Here is a 21270-nt window from a genome sequence, read left to right as displayed (position 1 = left end):
TTGGTCTTGTAATTTTGATATATCATGTTGCATTTCTTCCTCTTCTTCATGAACCATGCTAGATCTTTCAGGTTGCTTACTAGGTGTTTCCATTTTATTTCTTCGGGGTATCAATTACCAATAATAATGCTTCACTATGCCCTTTGAATTCATTCAAACTAATTTTTCAAACCAAGCTGATGCAAAAATTAAAAGAAAACTACACACCTTTTCTTTACTTTGTAGGAGCTCGATATTGAATTTGATGTATCTTTGTAATTTTGGATCTCCTAGGTTTGAAATTGCTTCCTATGGTAACCCTCTGAGTAATATTTCTAGCCTTGAAAGTCTGATCAAGATTGGATTCTCCAATGAAGATTTATGCCAAATCTCCCACATTGACCTGAGTATACACTGGTTCAGTAGAGTGAACTTGTATGACGTGCCTCGAGTCATTATTTCAACCTTAGGTTCTGAAAATGATACCCAAAAAAACTAAATTCCGTTCTCTTTATGTAACTTCTTACGAAAATTCAATCTGATGCTCAGAGCGAAATTTATGACGAGTTTCCCAAGGTGACCTGTTTGGAATGTAATTCGGGGGTCTGCAAAACCCATAACTTCCTCAAATTATATCTCCAAAAATATAGTGAGACAGGATCTGAAATTCAGAGCCTCGATTCAGAACGATTTATTCTCAAATGGGTTCTTTTTTAGCTTCTGAAAATTTGTAGCAAAATAGTTATAGTGAAAATTCCACGATGACCTGTTTTAGATGAAATTCTAGAGCTTGCAAAAACCCTAACTTCCTCGATCATATCTCCGAAAATGTAGCGAGAAAAAATCAGAAATTAGGACCAAAGTTTCAATGCGATTTTGTCTCAAATGGGTTTCTCTTTTAGCTTCTGAAACATCACAGAAAACAAGTTATAGCAAAAATGCCAGGATGACTTGTTTGGAGTAGCGAAACCCTAGAATCCAAAGCTCTGATATCAAATGTTATCAAACCAGCTCACAAAAAGATAGAAAAGATAGATGAACACCTTAGAAATAAGCCTCTTCAAGGGGACAACATCCTTTACATTACAAAAATGAACAATTCTTGGATGGTTGAAATGACAAAACCTTCTTTCTATATATAGAAGTCTAAGGAGTCACAATATAACCAAGTCGACCTAACAATAATAATATAAAGGCACAGAAATAACAATAGAGGGATTCTCTAAGGAGTCACAATATAACCAAGTCGACCTAACAATAATAATATAAAGGCACAGAAATAACAATAGAGGGATTCTATGGGGCACAATAATAACAATATCGGGAAAATAGGGGCACAACAATAACAATAAGGGATACAATGACAATAGTAATGGGGGCATCACTAGTATTATAGGGAGATAACAAAAACAAAGGTGCACTAAGGTTTCTTCCAAGATAATAAAGTTGGGAGATAGAGATTAGGCTGATAATTAGTGATACTACCAAATTACGGAAGGCACACCTAGGTCTTGGTTTTGCGGTGGTTTTATATGTTAAGTAAACACGGGCCTTAAGGCCATAAATAAATAAAAGGAAGTAGGATGGAAAGGCGTTCTATTGCCATTACAAGTCAACCCTGTAGACCTTTGATTGGCTAGTGCTCATAGTGGGCGGATCCCACACTTCACGTAATCCCATAGGGAAGGCTAGAGGCTAAGGGTGTGCCCAAGACTTGATTTTGTCTAGCTATGTGACCAAGGGTGTAGAAGCTTTATTGCATAGCATTTAATCCCTCAAGTCTATAGTTCAAATAAGTGCTCATATCTCAGTTTTGCAATGGTTTTGCGTGTCTATGACCATAGGCCTTTGGACTAACAATAAAGAAAATGGAACCATAGGTGTATGGTTCAAGGGATGGATGTGTGAGTAGCTCTATGGCATCATGGGATAAGCTTGGTACTTATGCCATATTTGGAGGACCTCTACAAATCAAGGGAGAAAGCTTGGATGGGTCGATAGCTTTTTAGCACTATGTGCTAGATTTGGAAGATGTGCCAAAAATTGGCCATTGCCCATATTTGGCATATGCTGGAAATGAATGGGTTAGTATTTGTTTGAATGCAAGGCAGGATAATGAAGAGCTATGGATTAAGGAATCAAGGACTATGATGTGAAAAATGAATTAATGGGGCATGTCCGGACTAGAAGCAAGCCATATTTGATCTTCCTACATGCTATGAGGGATTAAATGAAGTAAATAACTCAAAGATTTGACCATAGCTCAAAAAATGATGCTCTAGGAAAAATTAAGAGGTGCAGAGAGCCTTGTTAGAGTACACAAGTGAATTGAGAGTTGAGTGTCAGCATGGAGAAATGCTCAGCTGCCCATTATCAGAATTAATAATGCCATGTTGACAGTGTTGGACCCACCAACATTAAGGATATCACCCAGGTATGAAGTCCCAACTAGACCTCACACCGTTTGGTGTGGGAGTCCCATCTGGTATGATGGCTTGGTTTCCATTATCTTAAGGATTTGCCTCAACTCTTGCTTGTCAACACAAGAGAGTGGTTTTCTTTATCTTCGAGAAGTAAGCTTCGCGTTCCTGGTGAGTGTAAGTGTACTTGTGTCAAAGGTTATTTCACTACAAGGGGAAAGGTGAAGGTGAGTTCTAGGTTGAAAGGGATCAGTCCCAAATAAGCTAGGAACACACGAGACAAAGGACATACACAGCTTCCGGCAGAGCAGTCCACTCGGATGCGGCAGCCACAAAATACAAGGTAAGATAACATATACAACACTCACGGGTTAGTCCAAATGAGTGTAACGGTTGTTATAGCAAGGTTCATGTGAAAGGTCCGTTTAATGTCCTGCAGAGCAGTCGACATGGATGGTACAACATTAGCAGCATATACAACACATTTCCATTAATAGATTATGCATTACAATGAATGAATCAATTCAGATGTAGAACACAGGTTAAAGCAACATGCATTACAAGTGTTAAAGATCAGTTTTACAACAAATACAATACATGCGTGAAAATGTGTTGGCCTGTGGACAGGCCTCTGAATTAAGTGAAAGTTCTACTGGGAACGGGATACCCTAAGGACAGTTTTGGAGCTAAAAGCCAATGTTTTGGGTCGAAATTTGTAATAAAATTGTAAAGTCTCTACATTTTGTGGTTGCGGAGCGTGAAGGTGTCATGAGTCATAAAGGGTTGTCCACCCTTATTTTTGTAAAGTAATGTCGGTTGTAAAAGATCTGCCCATGGTCTGCATACCATGGGAAAAATATAAAAAGAGCTAAGTAAGTAAGCTCTAAGTAGTGCAGATAAGTCTTAGAGAGTCATAGCTTTGAGGTAAGAAGTCTAAGTTTTGGGTCGTAGTGTAGGTAGAGGCTCTGCAGCTAAGTGTGCAGAGGCCTAGGGTGGAAGTCCACAATTGAGTGTGCGGACCCTTGTAGTTGTGTGCACAGGGTGGATAGAGTCTGTAATTACTTGAAGATATCAATAAAGAGAAGTATTCTACAAATTATGTGCCTTTTTTCTGGTCACTGCACCCTGTCATATTGTGTATGAATTTCCTTTATAATGCTTATATGATGTGCGAATGAATGTAATTATGTTGGATAATTGAACGCAAATAAGGATCCCTACTTATGTGGTGCTAACTATGAGTATCTAATAAGATAAGTAAGATCCTTAAGATAACTAGGGAATTTGTGCAATGCACTACCTTAACAACGGGAAAGTATCTGAACCGAAGGTTAGGGCTGTGCGAAGGTTAGTCGTACCCTTTCGTGGAGGTATCAAAGGCAGGATTAAGGGGCTAGGCAGATAGAGCCCTGGAGCTTAATGACCTACACGAAAGCAAGAATAGAAGGAATAAACTAACATCATGACCATCTCAGGGTGCTTCGGGTGAGAATTTGGTCCGCACTCCACGGGTTGATGCCGAAAGGGCTAGTAGTGTAGGGATTTGTTTGGCTAACTAACGTTGAACCTAGTTCAGGCCCCACCAAGCCAGCAAATGGTTCCATTGCTAGGACAGGAATCTGCATAAGAGATGTGTGATGTCGTATCGTTAGAATCCAACTAAGAAAGAGATTAGAGACTGGTTGGATAGGAAGATCCATGAATTCGCAGTGCAAGAGAATAGAAGTCCACGCCTGACAAAGGAACAGTGGCTGGATAGGAACCTATATACAGAGATCCACAAGATCTACATCTTTTCCTTCCCTGTTGAGCTATACAAGTGGATAGTGAAGCTAGCAGATAGCCAAGGAAGGTGGAGACTTGTTGTTCCTACTATTTGGACCCCGGAGCTGGTACAGATATTGGAAGCATCTAAGGATAAGATCGCCTGCGTTGTCAATCATTAGCTTGATCGCATTATAGGAGGATTTGTGACTAAATTCGTAGTCGATACCTCAGTCAGCTACATCAAGGTGGAGTGGCACTTTTTCAAAGGTCCGCAAGGTAAGTATGTAAAATCTTTGAATACCTGGATTAAAATTTTATTGTGTGAAAAATGGGTTATGAAACTACCTTGATGTTTGGAGCTACGTGAAGTGGAAAAAATTACAGGAACGAAGGAAGAAAGGGTCTTGAATATAGTCCACTGATTTCACTTCCACAAGGTGATGAAGAGGGAATAGCGCAGGTTTCTCCGCGAAGTGTTATTCAGTTAATAAGACAAGGATTCCCGTGACTGCCACCTCTACCCACGCCACCTCCAACTTCATCGCCATCACCTGCGATTTCACCCATACCACCTCCACCGCAGTTGAGCATGGAAAATTCAGTGACGCTGCCTTTGTTCAAAGGCTAGGGAAATAAGGACCTAGACTAGTTTTGGTTAGTGTTGAAAGCTATATGGGAAGCTCAGGGCGTTATAGATGATCACATGAAGAAGGAAACACTGGTTAGTGCTCTGTAGGATCGCACTATCCTAGTATATCAAATACTCCAATGACAACCCAAACACTAAAGTGGCAGACATCTAGACCGCGCTGAACAAAGAATTCAGTAGGCCTAAATCTAAGGCACAATTGACTGTGGGGTTCAATGAAATGGCGATGCAACTAGGTGAGACCCCTTGGGAACTAGATCAGAGGTTGAAGTGTAAAATCTATGGAGCTAATATGAAATTAACAGATGGAAAGCACCACGAACGGTTCTTGGCTTCGTTCCTGCCACACCTAAGGGTTGCGCTGTCACAACAGAAGATAATGAATTAGGTAGAGGCCTTGGAGATTGCAATGAGACTACATGAAACACTGATGCAAGATCCGAATCTGGGGGTTCAGTAGATCCACGCGCAGTTGAAAAATATTTTCCTTGAGATGCAAAGTTTGAAGCAGGACAGAACAATTCGACCAAAGGTGCATGAAGAGGTATGGTGCCTGAAATGCAATGGTCAAGGGCATGACAAATACCATTTCCTGGTCTTTGCGAACTACCTGGCAGGAGGAGGACCAATTCCTTTGAGTTTGAAAGCTCATGCAAGACCAAGCGTGGGGCCTACATTGTGGTGCACTATATGTCAGGTAGCAGGAAAACATGCCACAGATAACTGTCATTTGCTGCAGAAGTTTGTACAGATACCGCAACAACTGTTCTACAACTTCTGTAGGTCGGTAAGGTATGATGAGTGCAACTGCAGAAGCTATGAATTGATGATGGATAGAACACTTGCCTATAGGGTACAGGCAAAAATGCAGCCCCCTCACCAGAGTGCGAGGATGGCACGAACAGGGTTTCAGGTGTGCGAATGAGGTCAAGGCAGGGGAGGACCTAGCAGAGGTCGAGGACAGTTGATCTACTACAATTGCAGATGACCAGGACACTATGCCCGTGATTGCACTAACCCAACACGTCCGCCATGCAAGTATTGCACTCTGTTTGATCATGAAATAGAAGACTGTCCTATGTTGATAGCAAGGATATGTGACAAAGGGGCGCTAGCACCTCAGCCGACTCAGTACTTGCAAATGATGAGGTCTGAGCCACATGAAGAGGATCCGAATGTGAATATAGTGCTCCAAAGTGGAACCACAATAGGAAATGACAAGGGAAAACAACCCGAAGACAACACATGGGTTTGCAAAGCTCTAGCGAAGGAGGCTGAGTTTGATTTGGAGCACACACGCAAAACATTCATGGAAGCAAAGAAGAGCTTTTCTGAGGCCTCCACCTCAGGGAGAAAGGATAAGCCTAATAAGGAGATGGACCCCTCTATGCTTACAACCTTCCTGGAGACCTGCATGAAGTTACTGTGTGATAGCAAGGCTATGAAGGGGTTATAGGAGCTCATAAATAGATGTGTCAGAAGCACTCTGGGTGAGCCGTGCGTAGTACGAAATATTGGTAATCATAAAACAAGGACGGGACGAGATATGTGACTAACATGCAGATAGGAGAGTATGAGATGGATCAGGTTATCTTAGACCTGGGGTCAAACGCGAATGTCCTACCAAAGCAGAATTGGGAATGGATGGGGAGACCCATGCTACTGTGGTCTTCGATTTAGCTAAGGATGGCGAATCAACATAAGATCATCCCCATGGGGTGGCTGCAAGGGGTGTTTGTAGATATTGAAGGTGCGAGCACGCTGACTAACTTTAAGGTACTAGATATCATGGATGATAGAAACCCCTACCTTGCACTCCTTGGAATTGATTGGGCTACTGATATGAATGGGGTAATCAACCTAAAGAAGAGAAAGATGATATTTGAAAGAAATTGCTCCACGTAATAGTACCCCTAGATCCTACTGAAGGATCGCACTGTACTGAACCAATCCATAATTATGAGAGTAATGACAATCTGGACTGTATCTATAAGATAACAACGCGAGACCAAGATTGGGTGAATCCAAAGGTGGATGGATGAATTACATGGGATCATGAGAGTTCCTACACCTCAGACTCTGATGAAGAATTAGAGCGATGGCAGAATCGGTTACATGAAGTAACTACACTGAGATGTAACATGATTACCCCGTCACTGCACTGTGTGTCATTAGACGTAGGAAATCTACCCACTTATGATGGCCTAAATGATCAAGATATATTTTTGGATGCATTTGAGAGGGAGGTACCAGAAAAGTAGCGCTTCTAGGCATTGGATTGGGCATTACGCACTATGGCCACAAGATGGTGGGGTACGCACAAGGGAAGCTTTGATGATTGGCACGAATGTATGAGGATGATGAGAAGATGCTTTGGGAAGCCGAAGGTGTGAATAACAGACAAATATGATGGGCATGATGATCCGCGCGTGCACTTAGCCAAATGGGCTCAGGCTTATGGAGAAAATCCCCAACCTAAATGGGTGCACTTGTTTTATCACACACTGGATGTCGTCTCAATGAACGGGTTTGTAGAAACAGAGCTTCGCCATGGTATAGGTGAATGGGATATTTTGCGTGAAGGATTCATAATGACATTCAACTTTGAAGACGGTTTTGACTCTATTAATGAGGCACTACAAGAGGTGAAGCATAAATCTTTAAGATACCACAATATCCTTTGGACCTGATTCAACCTGATTGGGCTACTCAACTAGGTCATGTGCTAAAATGCTATAATGTAACCACTAAAGAAGAGGATGAGGATCCGCGAAATATTAACATCCCTGAAATAGAAGGTCACTGCGAGGTTGAAGGACCGAAGATTGAGAATCCTGATATAACAGCACCAATGAAGAACTGTTTTTTTTGTGTTCCTTTTGGGACACTGCTGGGTCATTTGGTTTGCAGATAGGGACTCATGGTAGATCCCGTGAAGATCATGGTGATACTGAACTTGGAAGCGTTGAGGAGTGTGAAGCATCTGCTCGCTACCCTTGGACATACATGATATTATAGAAAGTTTATCAAAGGCTATGCCCAGATCACTGCGCCTATGGAAAATTTGTTGAAGAAGGACGTCACTTTCTTTTGGAATGAGGACTGTAAGAAGAGCTTGGAGATATTGAAAGAAAATATGGTTGTTATATAGGAAAATTACCTTCTCATCAACTCAGAGGTCAAATACATGATGAACGAAGGATTGGCCAAGTTCATAGGCCCAGTTGTCAAGCTAACGCTATCTAGACACTAGAAACCTACTTTATAAAGTTTCTCAGTAAGCTTAAGGGTGCGTTAGTGCCTAGGGTAACTCTATTTGCTACCTCGGGAACAATGTTAGTGAACCTACATCAAGTTCTATGGGTCAAAGGAGCGAATTGACTAAGAAAATATCCCTATATTCTCTCCTATGTCAACTCATAAAAGTAGGGAAACATCTGAACTCGACCTCTTTGGGGGAATTACTAATTCTTAATGGAGTATGCAAATGGGAAAGAGCACTAAAGCAAGAAACATCACTATTTTTTTCCTAATGGAACTCATGGAGGACTTGGAAACCCTAAACCTAGATGCTATATATGAAAGGCTTGGGCCAATGTGAAAGAGGTCGAAACATTTGAAAGGATTGCCTATTTGACTGTCAAGCAGAGTATTAGACTAAGGCATCAGAAGAGGTTAAGAAGGGAGAAAGAGAGAGGAGCTGGAGGGGTAAGAGAAGGCTGATGCAATTGATGGTTTTAATCACTCTTTCTACATCAATATAGAACTATAGTTGCATTGTCCACTTTGTGATGTTGGTAGTATAAACTTGTTTATATGCTGATCTAATATCTTCTAGCATGAGTGGCTTAGTTATATGCAACTAGATATCTTTTATATGTTCATGCATTTGTCTATCAAGGCTTTATGCTGTGATATTACACTTGTCTTTGCTTTGTGCAGGTTTTGATTTGGGGCTGGCTCAAGGGTCTTCTGCCTAGATGCATTGCACTCTCCAGCAACACCACACTAAGACTCGAGGTAATGATTCCTTCTCGCTTTGATATTCATTTTTTAAACATAGATATGCATGTATCTATGTGATAGCTGCAGCTAATCTGACTGTCTGTCGAGGATGCCAGGAACCTTGAGGGTTTTCTACATCACCAAACACCTGTGCATTAATCCCTATAGTAGAATTTGCGACTTCGCTGGGGACTACACTTAGTTTCTAGTTTTACTCATAAATTTCCTAGATTTCTCTTTCTTCCAGGCCTTCTTGTACTTCTTCATTCCCTTTTCGACCACTTAGGACCAATAAAACACCCTTCTTTCAATTCTCAGCCTTAGATCTTATCCCCACAAACTATTTTTTGATTGTTTTTCCTCAGTAACACAAGTTACCAGTGAAAACAATGCTTTATAAAGCATTGTACCCTCACAAAGAGAGCATTAGTGCTGAAACTAACTCTCTGTAGCTTCTAGTACAGAGCGTTAGTCAGCCATTTCTTGATAAACAACTTGTCGTGAGAACTCATGGGTTTGGAACTCTGCTTACAGACTGATTAGAGATCTGCAGCTGCACTTGTTTGATTGATATGTGTCTTGAACATTTTTTTTAAAGAAAATAGCTTTACTTGTTACATTTTTTGTTTTCATTAAAAGAAAAATACATTTTTTTTTTATTTTCTTTTGTTGTATTCAAGATTTTGTGATCCATAATGAATTAAAAAAAGTCTTTCAGTAGAAATCACATGAGAGAATTGTTTTAGCCGATGCGTTTTGAACCATCAAGTGTGGTTCATCATCAGGACCAAATGAAGAGGCAGACCATGGCAAAGGCTTAAATAGAGAGCAATGTAGAGACATAATTTCAAGCCTTTGCCATGGTCTGCCTCTTCATTTGGTCCTGATGATGAACCACACTTGTTGGTTCGAAATGCGTCGGCCAAAAAAATTCTCTCATGTGATTTTTACAAAAAAATTTACTGTTTTCTGCTTAGCTGGTTAAGTTTTGCATTATTTGGTTTCAATAGTTGTTAGCGAGCATTGAAGTTTTGTCGATTATGCTAGTGTTGTACTGAATAGGATGCATGGAATGAATATTGATATATGAATGACTCTCCCTTTGTAGAAGTAGCTTATTCATCGAAAGTGAAAATTTACAAGCATTGTTTTTGCATGATTTGAGTCAGAGTCCCATATAATTTCATACGTCAACACCCCTACCGAAGACTCTAACAAAGTACATTTAAAATCTACCTAATAAAATCAATCAGCAACTCTTTTTAGAGTAAACACACTTTAGTTTAGGCTAGGATCTTGGGATAGGCAGTGTGAGTTAACTGCCCAAGATCATACACCGAAACTAGTGTCATTAAAAGAGAGAAATCCTTCTGCACTCATACTATCTGAGACCACTCCAGTAAAAGCGGAGCTAAATACGAGACAACATCAAACTGTAAGTGAAGGTATCCCACCTTTTCTTACATCTCCTTTGGGTATTCTATGTATCGAGGATCCCTTCAAGGATATCGAAGCTAAGTTGGGGACTTAGGTATCCTGCCCACACAGCGTATTGTCTGCGACTATGTCTCCCCCACTAGTGTCTATGATATGAGGTATCCTTAGTGGCCATACTTTTAGGGACTAACACAAGGTGACTAGGGTGGGCTGCCTTGGTACATAACATAGGTGGACCTACTCTGCCTTCAGCTTTTAGGAGGGTGCTCATCTTCACGAGAGTACTTGGTCCCTAAATATGAGGTTTGAGTGAAGCTCTAGAGCAACCCTAACTATACATTTGGCCAGGTCTCTCTGTTATTCATTGTGATACTGGTTTCATCTCCAGTGATGGGTGCTTATCAGACAGGGTCATTTCCCTCTGCTTTTTTATTGATTTACTTAGTGTATTTTTTATTTTTTAGGTGCTAGAGTGTTATCATTGAGACTTTAATAAACATCACTATAAAATTTATTGATAAACATTATCAGCCACCATGGCTACATCCGGCCCTCGTCATTAATCTAGATAGTTGTTAGATCTTCCCCCACTCACTGTGGAGGATCCGTCGAGCTCCAGTGAACCAAATTCCCCATCTTTGGGAAATCAGTCTCTGAGATCTCATACATAATCAATTTGGGCATCCAATGATTCAAGGTTACCGGAGGATTTCTTTACTGAAGGATTTATTCCTCCATACAATCCTCCAATCACAAACCCGTTGGGCCCACTCATGGTTTCCGTTGCATCTGTACCTCCTTTGTCTTCAGTTAGAACACTTCCACCCATCCCGTCGATGACTAACAGGTCATGGGAATTTTTGGACACTTTTGGTCCCCCACCACTTCCCCAGACGACAATCAATACCACACCTTTGATGGCGAACCTTGCTATCCCATTTGTCTAAGGTTCAAACCCTATGGTGACACCCTTCACCAGTAGAACCCGGTCTATTCCAAGTTCCGCCCCTTTTGTGTCAACCCTTGTACCTTTGACAAGTGCTACATATAGTGCTCCTTATAATGCTCAATATAGCACAGTTAGCCCGGGTCTGTTCGACCAACAATATGGTTGGCATCCATTGTATAGTTCTAACCCCCAGGTTCAGGTATCTGGGGGAACTTCAAATATGCATATATTAGCTGGAAACATAATAGTTCTCCCTCCATTTTTAGGCATGTATGGTTAGCCACTGATTGACATGAACCTTCCTTATGTTAGTCAAGGACCTATGGTTAGTTATGTGGCGAGTGGGAACCCGCAAGGGGGTCCCAATCAATCCATAGGGGCACCCTACTCACAACCTCAAATGAGTCAAGGGGGCATTTCTTATCCTAGGGGCACTTCTATCCCCCTGCCTAACAATCCCTATGGAAACCCACAATACAATACCATACCAAAAGGCACCTACTATACCATGCAACCTGTGTATAATATTTGGAACCACACGATGGGAGGACCGCAAGAATCCTCAAGTCATATGTCATCACCTTGGTCCGATTCAGGGGCATCAAACACGTTGCCTTTCTTAGAAACGCTTGATATCCCGCACTTTTAAAAACTCACAAATGACCCCATCTATCATTAATTACTTTGGCCGCCAATCCCGCATAAAATATCAACATACATCCTGAAGTTCAAAGGGAAACAAGGGGAGGATCCAGGTACACACATCACCACCAATCATCTATGGTGTGTTTCTAACTCAATGGTGGATGATAGTATCTACTTATGTCTTTTTTCCCGCACCCTTACTAGCAATGCATCCAAGTGGTACATTGCATTACCATGTGCGTCAGTCAATGCCTTTGGCGCTCTAGCGATGGAATTCTTAAAGCACTTCCAGCTACCCATCCGCTATGAAACTGGGATAGAACTCCTCACTTCATTACGTCAGGATACTGCCACCCACATCTCTGATCACATACATGAATGGAGACGTAGGCAGAGGTTAGTCAAAGCTCCCCTCCCATACTATCTCTTAGTGGACTGGTTTGCAAGTCTCTACTCCCCCAAATCTCTAAGGATGTCGCCTTAGGTGGTGCGGTCACAGAAGACCAATCCATTCATCGTGCCCAGCACTTGGATCTGATATATTTGTAATCTAGCACTCTATACGACATAATTCCCAATACCCCTCGCAACTCCAGTGCTCCCGCTACTCAGCAACCTGGAGCACATGCTGATAGGATTATCGGTGCAACCTCTGGGGCTGCTATAAAATAACTCAGTATTCACATTTCCCAGATGTTAGTGGACCCCTCTTCCAAATCGACTGCTCTTCCTACCACCGTGATAAACTCTATGCAATCTACACAAAAACCTAGGGGTAAGAACAAGAAGAATAAGAAAAAGACAACTCCTTCTAAAGAGCAGTCAACAAAGCAGCACAACCCAAAGAAGAAGGTTGATGCACCCTCTAACGATGGAAAGGATAAACTCGCACGATTCCCTTGCAAAATCTATGCGCAAGAGCACATGACATATCTGTGTCTGTGTCTTCAGGAATGCACAAATTTCGTTGCTAAAAAGGACATTGGAAGGACCCCTACTATCCTAAATAATCCTTTCCCTGCTCAGTAGCAACAACACCTTATTACAAACCAACCCCAACCCCTATAGGGGGGCAATGGAGGTTCGTAGCATCCTTCAGTTGGTGAAGGATCATATACTATTTACAGCTTTGAAGCAGTAGATCTACAAACTAGAGCCAAATCTTATGGAGCTCTTGTCGCTCATGCAGAGGAACCCTCCTCAAGTCAAAACCCACCACCGCCTAACGATCTACATATCGAAAGGCCAATTTCTGACCTTATGATTTGTCCCCCTAAAGGGGCACTTCGACACACAATGCACAATACATTTGCACGTGCTGCCCAAAACTACAGCATTGTAGAAGACTTGGCGCAAGCACCATCGACTATGTTGGCGCTCAAAGTACTACAAACATGTCCAACACAAAGGAAAGCTATACTTTCGGCTATTGGTGGTATCGACCATCAGGATCCCATGCTTGCAATGTTCGACATGGAAAAATGTAAACCTTCCCTTTCTCACCAGCTTGCATTTCAGGTGCAAAGCTTTTCGAAAGGTAAAGGTATACATAAAACTATCATTAACAAAGGTGCTTTTACTTGCATAATGTCAGCTTCATGTTGGCTCACTTTGGGTTCTCCAACCCTATCCCCACTGTCAAATCCCTTAAAGCTTTCGACAACCACACTTTTATCCCAAAATTTTACCTAGCAAGCTACCCCATCACCTTGTATGGAAAAATAGTAATGGTGGACATCGAAGTCATAGATAGAAAGCTCAACTATAATATCTTGTTGGGTCATAGTTGGACTTACGCCATGACTACCATTGTGTCTATTGTCTTTTGCATCATCTTATTTCCATTAGATGGAAAGGTAGTCATAGTGGACTAGTTGTACTTTTTGCACCCCTGATTATTCCCCTTTACCAAGCGGCTCTGTACCCTTAGTGGCTGGTGTACCTGACTCTTACATTAGTATCGGTACTGGTATACTAAAGGGCTCTTCCCTGATGGGTTGTTTCCCTCTTATACTGCTAGCAGTTCCATAGACGATCAACATGGTTTCATCCATTCCTCACGAAATTTCCAATCCTTGGATCCTATCGGTCCCTTCAGACATTGACACTTACAGAGAACAAATGCCAATGTCACCAGCTGAATTGGCCTACCAAGCCATTTAATCTTCATCTGAGTTTCCAGTCACTTTGGTCACTGCGAACGGTACCACTGCCCCTCCCATAACTTCTCCTTCTTTTGATCCCCTCAATCAAGTCCTACCTATGGACAAAACTATTAGAGAGGTCACAAGTTTAGAAGAGTGACCTTGGGAGGACTCGCACCATCGTGTTTTGATATCTGATTCGGACATGATGCCTCTTCAAATCTTGTCATCTGACGCACCTAAAATCGTTTCCTTACCTTATACAACTATCCAAAATTTGGACTCGGAGGGAAACATGGGCAATCTTTCAAAGACATTTCTCAACGATATTTTAGTCAAGACAAGCATCATGGAAAACATACAGATTGGAGCCAATCTTAATCCTGAGGAAATTGCAAGCTTCACCTACCCTTTTAAGGACTTCCACGATGTTTTCCCTTGGTCTTATGAGGAAATGCATGGCATAGACCCTTCTATTATCAAGCATGAGATCAATAAGTGTCGAGCATTCTTTTTATGGTATTTTTCTTGCTCATTAATCTGAAAAAACCTCAAGTCTCCTTCTTCGGGCTCGTTAAACTACCACAAAGAAGAGTGGGCATTCTTTTTATGGTATTTTTCTTGCTCATTAATCCGAAAAACCTTGAGTCTCCTTCTTTGGGCTCATTAAACTACCACAAAGAAGAGCAAGCATTTTTTTATGGTATTTTTCTTGCTTGTTAATTCGAAAAACCTCGAGTCTCCTTATTTGGGCTCATTAAAGAAGATATGAGCATGTTATTTTATGGGATGTTTTCTCGCTCTAAAAATAAAAAATCCCCGATTTTTTCATCGTTGGGCTTGTTAAACTCATACGACGACGGTTCGAGCAACTCTTTTTCCCTCTTTTTCTAGCTCATTAAACTGAAAAAGATCGATTGAGCATTCTTTCTTGGAACTTTTTTCTCACTCATAAAACTAAAAAAACCCCGAGTTTCTTCTCCAGACTCGTTAAACACTTATGAAGAAGCTCCGAGCATTATTTTTCGGAAATTTTCTTGCTTATTAAATAAAAAAAAACCCGAGTTTTTGTCATTGGGCTCGTTAAACATTTATGATGATGATATGAGCACTTTCTTTTTTTGGACTACTTCTTGCTCTTAAATTGAAAAATCCTCGAGTTTTTCCCTTCTTCAGGCTCATTAAATCTACGAAGAAGGAATGAGAAGTTATTTGGCCTCTTTTTGCTCTCTCACTAAACTGAAAAAGGTACCCTGAATTGTCTTCATTTGACTCATTAAAATTCGATGAAGGTATTGATTTGTTGGTCACGTGACTCATTAAAATTTCATGAAGAAAATCAAGTTTACTCCATCTCCTCATACTCGTAACAAAATGAGGCCAACATCTATTGAGCATAGGTTTCTCTTTTTCTGCACTCAGTAGATTAACTCATAGAAAAGTAATTGTTCTGGGTATACTATTAAAATTTTGTCGCACCCAGTTAAAAACTATGACAAAGGGACCACCTTGGAGTCATTCTTTACGATCTTTTTAGACTCTCTAAATATGAAAAGACCACCAAGTTATCTCATCTGGACTCATTAAATTACACAGATGAATGCATAGAGTCGTTCTTTTTAAGATCCTTTTCAGACTCTTAAAACATGAAAAGATCTACGAGTTTTCCTGTATGGGCTCATTAAACTAATAAAATAGGGCATAGAGTCACTCTTTTAGCAGTACTTTTCAGACTCTTAAAACATGAAAAGGTCAATGAGTTTACCCATCTGGACTCACTAAACTAATCAGATGGGAAAAGTGGACAATACAATTGCATTATGTTCCTTATTTTGAAACAGTTTTTTAGCAGCAATCATTCCCTTGAACATGGCACTCCCTCAGATAAACCTTCCTTGTGACGGCCTCTCAATATAAATTTTACCATCCGGTGAGTTTATCCTATATGCCTCAATGTTCTTGCATCTCTGTATCCTAACACTCTTTGGTGTTCACAAGTCTAGTGCTGCATGGTTAAAACCATTTTCATGCCTTCTATTGTTCAAGGGAAAACCTTTTTTCTTCTGTTTCCTCCATCAACCCATCAAGCATATCCTACCATCATGCCCTCTGTCACTTTGACCCAATGTTCAAAAGATTCCTCAAAAAAAAATCATCCTTGTCCCATTTCGTGTCGACTGATGTAGGACACCTTATTGCCTACCTTTTGACAGGTCTCTTCCTATCGACTTCAACACTCTATCTAGGAAGAAGACCCAAAAACACTTCAGTGCCTTGGTACTTGCAAACATTAGTGGTAGGTCACCTTGTGTTTGATTAGGGGTTCTCATTATTGGCTCCTGGTTAAACAATTCTACGAGTGTTCGATGACAAAAACATTTTTCACACTCGCTAGATTGTACTGTGCATCTTGGAGACCATCACCATCATTGGTGCCCTTCCTCACATCTGTTAACGGTCTCCATTATTGACTAGTAATCAGACAATTTCGTGCATTTTCAACATCAATGCATATATTCACATGTATCGATCTATACTATTCAGTGAAGAAGAAATCAAGACCTTGGGTAGAGGCTTGCATCACGCAGCCTTGTTTCCTCTCCCAAGTTGTCGTTATTGTTTTTTGGAGACAACTCATCAGAATGATCCTATTATGACACCGGTTCCGAATTGTGCTTATTGGAAGCCAGCATCGTCATATCTCTTTTATGAGAAAATCACTCTGACATAGCTATTGAGCATGGGAATGCCTGACTCAGGACATGATTTTAGTTGTTTTATATATATGTTTTGTATCAAGTTTCCCATACTGCCCGAAGCTCTGATCCTCTCTCTCTTCTTTCCAAAGAAAAGAATAGTTAAATATAAATTATTTTGGCCATCGTCGCAACCTCTGATCTCACACTTTAGGGGGCATCTTTTATATAGGAAAATGACCTCCTCATCAACTTAGAGGACAAATACATGATCACTGAAGGACTAACCAAGTTCATAGGCCTAGTTTTCAAGCTAACGTTGTCTAGACACTAGCAACCTGCTTTATAAATATTCTCAACAAGCTTAAGGGTGTGTTAGTGCTTAGGGTAACCCTAGTTGCTACCTCTGGAGCAACGTTAATGAACCTACATCAAGTTCTATGAGTCAAAGGAGTGAATTAACTGAGAAATATCCCTATATGTAGGTTTTGATCCCAATACAAAAATTACCTACATATGAATTATAAGAATAGAAAATAAACAATGCCAAAGAATAACACATAAAACACATATACACAGAGATTTTCCTCTGTGTTATCAGGAAATCTAGTGTCTATGCAAAGCTGCTAGTCCCACTAAGACGGGTAGCTATCTTAGAAACAAACAAATTAAAATTACTTTCGTTTTCCTTTATGAGAAGTAGATAGGAGAGGATCAAAGAATACCAACCTCGATCTTTCACTCGGTTCTTTGCTTGTTCCTTCTCCTCACCGACAGGTCTTTGCTGCTTCTCCCTTGACCACTCTGCTTCAAAGAGTACCTGTAAATTCAAAGTAGCATAACACCTTCAATGTGTAGAGATCTACAATCATAAGCAATATAGGACTAGATATATATTGACCACACAAATGCGTATACTATCAGACATACAAGAATGTGGAGGAAAACTTGAATAGCTTTATTGATATAAAGATTAGAAGAGAGGATTACAACCCATTGATCTGACCCAGCATCATCCTCCTAGCATGAAAGCCCTTCTTCACCTCATGAAAAGCTTAGATCACCCAACACTATGATATTCCACCAGGAAACCAGCAGCACTTCCTTACAAGATACAAAATTCCAGCCTCCGGATCTCTGGGATGAGGGATCCATATATAGATGATTGCAGGGAGGTGAGTCAGCTTCTGGTATTTTGATTAGTGTCTTCTCTCTGATATTTCTTGATTCCACTTGGAGATTGATGATCTCTTACTCATCCCTGGGCGAATTCAGAGAGGCAAGTGTCACAGGAGAAGTTTCTGGAAGATTCCATGATCATCCACCTCACAAACTGTTTCTACCATTTGTCCATTCTCACCCATCGCACCCTACAGAAGGGATTTCCGGTATGCATCACACCTTTTACACTGAGCAGGTGAGATGCATCACACCCTTAGCACAGAGCAACCTGTATGGTCCAGTTTTGACCAGTTTTGAGCAGTTTTCTGTGGAGAACTTCTGGGAGATGATGTAATCAGCTAACCTTGTTCCTTTAGGGAATGAAACAAAACTTTTAGGGACTTAGAAGCCCTTGGTTTATGGACATATATGATTGGGGTTGCAGTACCCAAAAATGTCTATAATAGTTGCTCCCTAAAGCATGAGGTCGTTAATCTTTTGATGTTGGGTGAAATGCTTTATCATGAGGATCTGAGTTTTTTCGAACAGGAAGGTGACCTGTAATAAGATACAATACAATACATTATCTTCATAATATTTTCATGATCTAGCTGAGGTGGGCATTCCCACGCTCATCTTTATAAATTCATTTTCATGTACATGGGACAAACAACCGTCTGTGAGGCGGACTGATGATTCTGATAGAGCCATCATCCTTTGATTCGGATGATCATCTGTGCAGCAATGATGTACATTTGATGTGTTTATTTTCCCAAATATATTGCAGCCCAGATGGATGAAACTAGATCTGGGGTCTTCAAACGCATCCAATCTTCACCCGAAGTACAAGTCGATCCATGTGAAAAATGTTCTGGGGTCGAACATGGAAAGACATCGCCTGATTACCAGCCAATGATGTAAGATGTTAACAGGCGTGAGAGGAATCACTGATAATGATAATGACCCTCAAGGTATGACAGTACAATTTGCATGGTGTGAAAATGGGACTTGGCATCGAACCCCACGCAAAATCTCTCGATCGAAGGCCATTGATGTAAACCTGTCACCGAAAGTGAGAAACTTGCCATTGAGGCATGCAAGCTTCAAAGTACTGAAAGGGTTGTTCCTAGGTTGACTTCTTAGATAATGAGTTGATGTCGACAAGAAGTGACCCATCATAGGAGGGCCTTAATGAATCCCACATCTATGACATGGAAAGGAGCAAATGACTTTTGGAGGTGAAAACGATCTGATGATACAGGGTTTAGGGTGGCGGTCATGAAAGAATGAAGTGTAAAGGTATTGTAGCGGATGAGACACAAGATGGGTTGGTGAATTCTCTGATCGACTTCTCTTGAACATATCGGTGACATTAAAACTGATTGGTAGCATTAACCCCAAAAATGGATGGTACGGAGGACCAATGGTAATATGACTGGTGAATGGAATAACTAAACCCGACTCAATCATGGTGATGGAGTTAAAGTGTCATGTTCAAGAGCGACTCGCTACCAATAAAGTTTCTTCAAGTTTTCTTCCCAATTTTTTCCCCAGTCATTGCTGACCAATACCTCTTTATTTTTATCAAGCTTGAGGAGGATAACATACGCTTTCTCTACAACTCAGTCCTTTTTCAATTTTAGAGAGTCTGAAAAGGGATGGAAAGGAAACTTTAGTGATCCCTTTTCATCATGTAATCCCTTAAGTCCGAAAAAGTATAAAATAATACGAAAGGGATGAATTTTCGATAGTTTTAACAAGCCAAACAAGGCAAGAGCTCGATCTTTTTGTGTAATAATCCCTCAGGTCCAAAAAGATTAAAATCTAGAGGAGGGATAGCACTCCTAGTAGCTTTAACGAGCTAGAGAGGCCAACTACTTGGCAATCTTTTCATATTTTACGAGTCAGATGAAAAGAGCTTAAAGGAGACTCGTTTTTTGAGGAACGAGTTATAATTTTAGGTAGCAGCTGATTCTAGGTAAGGTTTGGAATTTTCCAATCATGGCAGTGTCACAAGGATGGCTAATAGAATCACTCTTCGCAGTTATTCCTCAAAAGGGGTAAACAATCAAATGGAGGTGAATGATCGGCTAAAACAGAGTGGAGGTGATGATGAGAACACGACCAAGGCTCAAGAGCTAATGATAATGCATTCACAATGGTTATTTACCAGACATTGGTTCATTTTTTAATGAGCTTAAACTATGGGGGGGATGTTTGCTCATTTCTTAGGTTTAATTTTTAACAATCTTGAACTTCACATAAAAACTGCTCATGATAATGGTCATTGATTATTTGATTTCACTGCTAACACTTTGTTCTTTCAACGGTCGTACTGCAATTAGAAATGAACAATTCATGCTTGAAAAATGAGTTAAAACACTAATACCTTACTCGAATTACATGAAAATAAATTTAAAAGTGGTTTTTACCCTTCATTTTACCATTTCATTTGAACTTTGGTTTGTTGGAGCTTTGGAGGTGCCTTCCCCCCCTTGATTTTCACTAGCTGATTCTAGGAGATTTTGTGGATGATTCTCGGTGCCGTCTAGACCAGGTAAGAGCTAAACCTAAGCTCTTCAGTTGCATTCCTTCCTTTTTTAATTCTGAGCATGTTTCCCTGTTTTCCTGAGCCCCTAGGGTTTGAAAAATTCACCTTGGCTCCATCGCACCCTTCCTATATCGAAAGGTGCGATGCATACTGGCCTGGCCCTTGGCCAGTCAGTATGCATCTCATCCAGTACACTACTGGGGTGCGATGGGCGCAAGAAAGGAAACTTTTGCATTGTTTTCTCATGGAATTTTTCCCTGTTTTTCGCTAAATCAGGACCCTGACTCTTCTCTCTTTTTTTTGGCAGAGATTCATCGAAGCAAAATGGTTGTTACATGGCGAGAATACAAGCATGAAGAAGAGGACATGGTTACTTTAGATGATTTGGGTACGGTAAATGCATTGCGGAGCTGTGGCTTGTTCAAGTTTTTCTGCATCTCTAGCATGAGGCAACAAATCAACTTGTTGCAATATTTCCTCGATGCATGGGATCCTGTTATAGACATTTTTGTGCCTCGCAGCATGGAGCATGAAATGTCAATAATTGCAGGGATCCTCAGTCCCTAAACATGTTGTTCTTACCCCTAGAAGGACAAGGTCAGCAAACCACAGCACTTCCCATCAGTTCTCCACCTGAAAACACTCAAAAACAGGCTATTTTTGGATCATGTCAGCTGCTCCACTGAGCATCTGCGCTGGAATGCAACTGCTCCTCCTTGTACCTGCGCTGAAAGTCAAATCTAATGAAGGCTACCTGCGCTGGGCGAGATTGGCCAAGTGGCACAGTCATTCTGCAAGGTGTCAATTGCCCAGGAAGCTTCCAAACTGACACTTGGTTCATGGGATTCGCCCTGTGATGAGTAAGAG

Source organism: Pinus tabuliformis, chromosome 7 (assembly GCF_031772625.1).
Source record: "Pinus tabuliformis cultivar Carrire ecotype Pingquan chromosome 7, CPIR1, whole genome shotgun sequence".
Classification (NCBI taxonomy): domain Eukaryota; kingdom Viridiplantae; phylum Streptophyta; class Pinopsida; order Pinales; family Pinaceae; genus Pinus; species Pinus tabuliformis.
The sequence above is the reverse complement of the archived record's forward strand: the minus strand, read 5'-3'. Positions refer to the sequence as shown.